Genomic DNA, 9,172 nt, shown 5'->3' on the forward strand with positions numbered 1-9,172 from the left:
GGAACTCAAAAGTCTTTTGATGAAAGTGAAAGAGAAGAGTGAAAATGTTGGCTTGAAGCTCAACATTCAGAAAACTAAGATCATGGCATCTGGTCCCATCACTTCACGGGAAATAGATGGGGAAACAGTGGAAGCAGTGTCAGACTTTATATTTTTGGGCTCCAAAATCAAAGCAGATGCTGATTGCAGCCATGAAATTAAAAGACGCTTACTCCTTGGAAGGAAAATTATGACCAGCCTAGATAGCATATTAAAAAGCAGAGACATTACTTTGCCAACAATGGTCCATCTAGTCAAGGCTATGGTTTTTCCCGTGGTCATGTATGGATGTTAGAGTCAGACTGTGAAGAAAGCTGATCACCGAAGAATTGATGCTTTTGAACTGTGGTGCTGGAGAAGACTCTTGAGAGTCCCTTGGACTGCAGGGAGATCCAACCAGTCCATTCTAAAGGAGATCGATCCTGGGTGTTCATTGGAAGGACTGACGCTAAAGCTGAAGCTCCAATACTTTGGCCACCTCATGCGACGAGTTGACTCACTGGAAAAGACTCTGATGCTGGGAGGAATTGGGGGCAGTAGGAGATGGGGACAACATAGAATGAGATGGCTGGATGGCATCACCGACTCGATGGACATGAGTTTGAGTGAACTCCGGGAGTTGGTGATGGACAGGGAGGCCTGGCGTGCTGTGATTCATGGGGTCACAAAGAGTCGGACATGACTGAGCAACTGAACTGAACTGAATCCTTCTTGGGAATCAAATGTTATTTCTTGAAGTGATTTTCTATTAATAATTTACATTATTGCTGTAATGATCCTGTTTCTAAACACAAAACAATATAAATTTAGGGGCTAAAATTATGTTTAATTGTAACACATTGATAAATCCCCTTAAGTAATGCATATCTATCAGATATTTCTTTGATAATATTTTGAGTGATTTTTTTTATCATAGGTAATTAATCTCATTACCAACTAAAGTAATTGTATGCCCAATAACAACCTTCCACCAAACACCTGGATTTGGATTTCCCTACTTGGTTGTGATTTTTTTCTGCTAACATTCACATCTTTCAAGTAAATAATCATTTGTTTTCATATTAATTCATTCTTTCTGTATTTATTTTATTTTTAAATGGACAAGTTATTTAATTAGTTTCTTTGCAAGAAGTTCAGAATACTACTTTGTGAGGATAAATTCCATTTGTGAGAGCAAACACAGAGCAGACGTAGCCCTGGAGCTGAGGGATAGCTTTCATTCTTCACAGAATTTGTGAGTCCACTGCTTTCTGATCAACCTTGCGCTGCTCTGTGATCTCGTATTTCTCTCTCTGTGTGTCGAAGATCTCACCCTCCTGGTGTCTGGGTTTACGACAGACACTTAAAGTAAGTGTCAGTGAGATGTTCTGGGATTTTCACACCACTGATACCGATTTTGGTGGAGGCTGCAATGACAAATTTCTGGTGTGTTCTACGCAGAGGAACTGGATTGAGAGATAGAGGCCCGGTCACAAGTAGCAAGCCATTGCCCAGCTGCTTCAGGAAATCGACCCTCTTCCCTCTGTGGCGCCCAGTAAGGATGATCAGAATGGTCCCAGGAGTGATGCTGGCACGCAGCTTCCTCACATGCTTACTGAAGGGTTTTTGTCGTGACTCAATAGTTTCCGAGGCACATCTTCAGTAGGGTAATACCTAGGCATTTTGCGAAGTTTGACCACTCGGGTACCACCATTCTTGTCACCACCAACTGGTTTTGTGACAGTAGCAAATACCCGAACCTTCTTTTTCTCTTCGACCTTGGATTTAGTTGCTGAATACTTTCTCATGTACAGGGCCTTTCTGGAGTACAAGGCTGATCGGGAATATCTGCCAATTCCTCTGACCAGGACAGGATTTCAGCTGCAGTGGGGCTTCCCCTTCTTAACTTTCTTCACCTTTTCCACCTTTTTAGCCTTGTTGCCAGCATCAGCCTTCTTGGCTTCAAGTTTTTTCTCCTTAGTATCTGGCTTCTCAGCCTTTTCACCCGCCATCTTGCAAGATGGAAAAGAGAACTCTAATTCATTCTTTCTGTATTTAAAAATGCTGAGTATATACAAGGTGCTGAAACACATGAAGAAAAATGGTTTGTCATGAACTTTATTTTCCTAATGGTGGTTCCTTGTGTTTTATTACTGCTAAGGCAGCGATACAAAATGTATTTTAAAATTTAGGAGTTTTGATTTTTATAGAAAGGTAAAGTAGAATTATCACGACATGTGTGCATCTAATTCATAATTAAGCTTTTGGGAGAAGAGGGAAAGAAAATAAAATATAATGGCTGATTCCATGTATTCCTAAAGTTCCCTAATCTCTTAGACTAATGTTTTTACCTCCAGATCCATCTAGAAATATGAAAATTGAAAAAATAGAGAGATACTTAAATAGGAAAACGGTTGTAGAACCAATAGAGAGATACTTAAATAGGAAAACGGTTGTAGAACCAACAGGTTGACTACTAATGAGGGGTTCTCCAAAATTGTCTTTACGCATTTTAATAACAGAAATCAGAATGTACACCTTAAAAAAGAAGTTTATCTCTTTCTTTTTCTCCTCACTTCAAGCTCTGTATCACCATTAGATATACTATTTCAACTGCAACCCACTCCAGTGTTCTTGCCTGGAGAATCCCAGGGAAGGGGTAGCCTGGTGGGCTTCTGTCTGTGGGGTCACACAGAGTCGGACAGGACTGAAGTGACTCAGCAGCAGCAACAGAAGCAATCAAATAAATGCAAATAAAAACAACATAAAGATCTCATTTCTAGCCAATAAAATTGGCACTAATCAATAACATGTGTCATTAGCACAAGGGAATCAGCATTCTGATACATTGTGATGGAGTGCAAAATGTCACTGCTCTTCTATCAGAAATCTCAAAACACATCTGTTATTTCTTCCAACAATTCGACGTCTAGGAATTTTTCCTAATTATTTCCCTTTTCAATAAAACATCTAGAATCTAGTAGTTAAACTGAGTAAATAAATGGCTGCAAAATTTCCCTGTATTTTTGAAATGTGAATTTTGTAGAGAAACAGCTTTAACTGGTGAGCATGCTTTGGTATGATAAAATGTGATTTCTGAAGTAGTGATTACATATGGTAGCTCCACATTTTTTTTAGCATATTTCCCTGAGCATCATCTCTATAACAATGGTTAGAACCTTAATAAGGAATTCCACTAGTCCTACCATAAGAAGACTCAAAGTTCTCTATGTTGGCTGGTAATGATCATTGCCTTCAGTGAACTAAGAAATTTCTGAATGTTTATAGCAGTCTTATATACAAACACCCAAAATGAAAAACATCTTGAAATTTCCATCAGCTGTAAATCAAATAAATTATGATATATTCAAAGGATAGACTATAACACAAAAGTAAAACTACAGTACATAAAAATGAATGAATCTCCCAAAAATTAACTTAAAGGAAATTAATCAGATATGTACACACACAAATATATGCTGTATTATGTATATAAATTTCTTTTAATTGGCAAAACTAATCCCCAGATACAGGTATTTGTCAACTAAATATCTGTTCAGATGTTTAGTATGTAAATTTGGCTTTGGAAAACTCTGGATATTGAGGCTGAATTTCTCTGCTTTAACTGTAGGAATTTTGTGTCATTGGTATATTATCCCTCTCTTAATCACTATCCTGATTTTAAGAACACAGATTAGTTTTGCCAATTTTGCGTTCTTAAAATCAGGATAGTGATTGAGAGGGATAATATACCAATGACAAAAAATTCCTACAGTTAAAGCAGAGAAATTCAGCCTCAATATCCAGAGTTTTCCAAAGCCAAATTTATATACTAAACATCTGAACAGATATTTAGTTGACAAATACCTGTATCTGGGGATTTGATTATACCTCTAAGAGAACACAAAATCTTAGCAAGTGGCACTTAGGCTCACACAGTCCATTTCCAGATCTTTGATGGAAATATGCCCCTGTAATATTCGTTTGTTCTAATGAAATAACTCTTGGTGGGCTCCTAATTGGGGCTGGTCACCAAAACAACCAAGCAATGACTAGAGGCTTGGAGCTTTTAATCCCATTCTTCAGAGAAGGCCTGGAAATTGAGTTAGTGAACAATAAAGCCTATATGATAAAGCCACAGTAAAATTTCCCACAGTAGATTTTTGGAGAGTTTCTCAGTTCTTGAACACATTTACATGCTAGGAGAGGCACATAATCCAACTTCATGGGGCCAGAAGTTCTGGGCTGGTACCTCGTCCTATGTCTATCTTCATCTGGGTGTTTATCTGTATTCTTTATCATATCTTTTATTAAATAATAAACTGGTAAAGGACATGAGTTTGAGGAAGCTCTGGGAGTTGGTGATGACAAGGGAAGCTGGGTGTTATGCAGTCCAAGGGGTTGCAAAGAGTCGGACGTGACTGAGCAACTGAACTGAACTGAAACGTAAGTAATCATTTCTTTGAGTACTGTGAGCTATTCTAGCATATCATGGAATCCAAGGGGAAGTCTGATGAGATCCTCCAATTTGTAGCCAATGTGGACAGAAGTTGTAGGTAACCTGGGACCTTCCACTTAAGATTGGCATCTGAAATGGGGGGCAGTCTCATGGTACTGAGCCCTTAACCTGTGGGGTCTACAGTATCTCTGGTTAGTAGTATTAGAATTGGGTGAATTTGTAGGGCACCCAGCTGGTATCACAGAAAATTGCTTGATGTGGCGAAAAACCCACATATCTGGTGTCAGCAGTATTATGAATGAGATGGTAGTATGAGAGCAAAGGAGAAACACATAGCAGGGAAAAGTGAGTTTTTCCTATTCAGTTTTTCCTATTAAGGCTTGTAGACCTTAAAATTGATTTGAGTAAATATTAAATTACTAGAGTAATTAGATTCTACTAGATACACTTAAAAATATGGCATTTTTATTCTAAATATTGTTAATTGCTGTATACCATTTCATTTTTGCAAGTGTTTAAACATGATAAAAAATAAGATGCGAATTTAAGATGCACAAAGGGATAAATAATTTTTAAATTTATGAAAATAGCTCCTCTATAGTATATCACTAAATTCAGGGGGAATAGTTTCAGCAGGTATGTTAAAAAAAGTTTGTTTCCTTTAGAATTTCCTTCACAGATTTTTTATGTTTTCATTATTACCCTCAGATTATTTATTATAAGACATAATAGAAAAAGAATTTATATATAATCTGCAAAAATTTTATGAGACTTGTTATTTATGCAAAGATCCTCTGACATAAATTTTATTGAATGCTAAAGGTATTTTCTTCATCAAATAAATTCTAAGTTCCCCTTTGATAAGACTATCAAAGCCAACTAATTAAGGCCATCTTGTTTTTCTTTATGACTTGCTTGTTAGAAAGCTCAGTTCTAAATTTAGTGCTTAACTTTTCAGTATAATAATTTCCTCCTTTATTCACATCTTGACTTTGTATTTTCTAATTTTCATTTAATATTTTGGGGTCTATCTCTTATTTTAATCTAACTTAAATCTCTTTGAAGTAAATTGCTGCATTGCCCAGTGGTAAGAACACACATTTTGGTGTCAGAACTTCTCTGTCCAAACCACAGTATGACCACCTAGTATAGAAGAACTTGGGCAAGTGTAAGATTCCTGTGCTTCAGTTTACTCTCAGGTAAAAGGAGATGATAAGAATACCTAATTCAGAGAGTTGGTATGAGAATCAAATCAATTATTCATTATAAAGCACTTAGAACAGTGCCTGATACATAGTAAGTGCTATTTAAGTGTTTCTTATATAAATATTTGACAAATAATAAACAGGGAGGACTCGAACCCTCTTTGTGAAGGTCTGAAGATCACATATCATATTTCATCATCATGAACTGAGTGCCAGGGCTTCCCTGGTAGCTCAGATGGGAAAGCGTCTGCCTACAATGCAGAGACCCAGGTTCGATCCCTGGGTCTGTAAGATCCCTTGGAGAAGGAAATGGCAACCCACTCCAGTGTTCTTGCCTGGAGAATCCCATGGACAGAGGGGCCTGGTGGGCCTGCAGTCTGTAGGGTTGCAAGGAGTCGAACACGACTAAGGAACTAACACACACACACATGTTCTAAAGAGAAGTAATGAAACACTTACTTAATATCTGTCAAGGTATCTGCACCCCTAGACCCCTAAGAGTCTGTATGAAAGATAACAAAATTTAAAATGAAAATATTTGAAAGGAATTCCAAGAGAGGCAGAATACTTTAACTCTTCTCCTCCTCCTGGGAGAAGAAGATGCATGGTCTTCTATCCTCATTTAAGTCAAGTGATGGACACCCCAGAGAACTACTTATTAGGATTAGGGTGAGGGTGCTTATAAGAAAGGGAAAGGCACCTAACTCCCCAGCAAGAGGCTCATGAGAGGTCATTCTGTCCCTGTCATCTAGATGGGGTAAGGTGAAGAAGAGAGCTCGAGAAAACTTTAGGAGCAAACAACAACATAGAGAATGTGCTTATAATTCATACTGAAAGGTCTAAAAGCAGAAAGCTGGTGAAAGGATTGTCTGCTTGGCAGGATACAAAATGAGTCAGAAGTTATACAAACTGCCCCAGGGTTTGGTGAGACACAGATGCACGAGTTTCCAGTGGGCCATGTATACACTTGCAAAAGGTAGCAACCATAAAGCACCCTTAATGGACTCTATCAAAGACAGAGCTCAGTCGGGGGAAAAGAACACAGTAGTATACCACCAATGGTGCACGAAGACCTCGCAGGGAATTTCCCCCAAACTGCACACTTATTCCAGGTTTCAAATATCTTCCATAAGCACGATGATTAAAGGCAGAAAATGTCAGCCAACAGAAAGCCACAGAGAGGATCAGTGAGGTTCAAACTCTTTGCTCCTCTTTCTCTAATCATCCCTCCCCACTTTCGGCCCCAGTCCTAGAAAGAGAGAATATGAAGGTGGGAAGGGACAGGAAGAGTAGGTAGAGAAAAGTGATGGGTTTGGGGGAGAATGATACTTGTATATGAACAGTCCCTTCCTGTTCACCTGAAACTATCACAACATTGTTAATCGGCTATAATCTGATACAAAAGAAAAAGTTTAAAGTTTGGAAAAAAAGAGTAGACCACCCTCTCCCCACCATGGCTCACTAGTGGGTTGTTTTGTTTTTTTTTAATTAGACACAGATCATGCCTAAACTAATGAGAAGAAAAAGTTTTTAATTGGATGTGAAATGGAAATTTTAATTTAAACTAGACTGAGCATTTTAATAACTGGAAATGAAATTATTCTTATAGTCAAAGGAGAGAGTAATGATATGGGATCTTTTTGAAATGCCAAAGACAGGCAGGGGAAATTTGATAGAACTTGTTTAAATGCTCAGTGAAGAGAAAAATAAAGGCATTTCCTCTTTGTACTTACTTTGAGTTCAGTCTGGCCAACATACTATGTAGACAAGGTCACGTTACTCATGTCTCAAAGACCAATGATAATGCATTCCCCTGGACAGCTCTTCACAGTTTATGATATGAAAAGTACAGAAAAGATGACTTCAGCTTAAACTTATAATATCAAGGCCCACTAATATGAGGCATTTATTCCTTAAGATTTGTCTAGAAATAAAACAAGCCACCCTTACAACTTCCCATTAACAATTAAACATTCTGTGATAATTCCTCTTCCCACCCTCCACCAAATTTTGCAAAGTGAAAAAAGAATTTAGTCTTAATTGTATATACCTATCCAAAGATTTAAAAATCTATCATTAATTCTGTCAGTCATATGAAAAATGATCTTTCTGATAAAAAATATTTTATTCAAATTCTTAACATTAACTAAGCTATAAAATAAGTTTGGCTTTAGGTCTCTGTTCCTTCAGTCTCTTTTCTGATTTCATGTTCTCCATTTATAGTAAGGTGATTTTTTGTTTGTTTTTGTTTTTATTCTGTTTTTCCTAAAAATATTTTGATTTAAACAACCTACCAGCCTAGCCACACATTGCTCACCAGTATTCCACATTCCTCTCTTTATAAGACCCCAAATTGTAGAATCTCCTCATCTCACTGAGTCACAACTACTGAATTGAGGCTTTTATTTCTTATCAAAAATTCTAGATGTTTCCTGGTTTTTTAACTCCTAAATTCATCCCATCTTTTATCATTTCCCTTGACTTTTTTGTAAACAAACTCTGGTATTAATATCAAAAATATACATCAATGTGCATTCGCTTCTACTGAAGAATTTTACCATTGCAAATACTCTTTGTCAGTCCCTAGGTCTCAGCTCCTACAATCTGCATTCTCTCTTCTGTCTCTGAGGTGGCTGATTGTTAATGGAATAACCACATAACTATATAATGAGATGCACTACAAACCCAAGTTCCCTCATCTCAACTAGGTGCTCATTGCTGAATGATGTCTATATACTTTATTTGCTGCTTATACTAAAACAAATTTATAAGGCTGGCTATTTCAGACTTTTTCCCACTAGTCTTAATTCACAAACACAATCTTAACTCTTTCATGGTAAGCACATGATGTCACACTCTGCTTTCCTAAGTAGAAATCCTAAATCCAATATGAAGTATCTCTGTAACTTTACGGGGACTACCTTTCTTTCTTTCAATTTTTGAAGGAGAATCTCCCTCCAAGTTTCCCTCTGACCAAATTTCCTCCCATCACTTCTCATTTTGGTGGCTTCTCTTATACTTAAATATAGTAAAAGTAAAAGTGTCGGTCACTCAGTTGTGTCTAACTCTTTGCAACCCAATGGACTGTAGCTCTCCAGGTTCCTCTCTGTCTATGGAATTCTCAAGGCAAGAATACTGGAATGGGTTGCCATTTCCTCCTTCAGGGCATCTTCCAGGCTCAGGGATAGAACCCAAGTCTCCTGCATTGCATGTAGATTCTTTACTGTCTGCTGCTGCTGCTAAGTTGCTTCAGTCATGTCCAACTCTGTGCGACCCCATCGATGGCAGCCCAAGAGGCTCCTCCGTCCCTGGGATTCTCCAGGCAAGAACACTGGAGTGGGTTGCCATTTCCTTCTCCAATACATGAAAGTGAGAAGTGAAAGTATTGGTCCCACCAAAACTTGATTTCAGACTTCTAGTCTCTGAGTCGGTGGGGGGAAGAATTTCTATTTGTTTCGAGTCATTTGGTTCTTGGTACATTGTACAGCAG

At 37.8% G+C, this 9,172-nt stretch overlaps 1 pseudogene; it reads right to left on the reverse strand.

Annotated features, from left to right (window-relative positions):
- Nucleotides 1-1,135: 1,135 nt before the first annotated feature.
- On the reverse strand, nucleotides 1,136-2,030 carry LOC129538245 (large ribosomal subunit protein eL6 pseudogene; annotated as a pseudogene).
- Nucleotides 2,031-9,172: the final 7,142 nt, after the last annotated feature.

Source organism: Moschus berezovskii, chromosome 2 (genome assembly GCF_049115385.1).
Source record: "Moschus berezovskii isolate FMDL1 chromosome 2, NW_MosBer_1.0, whole genome shotgun sequence".
Classification (NCBI taxonomy): Eukaryota; Metazoa; Chordata; class Mammalia; order Artiodactyla; family Moschidae; genus Moschus; species Moschus berezovskii.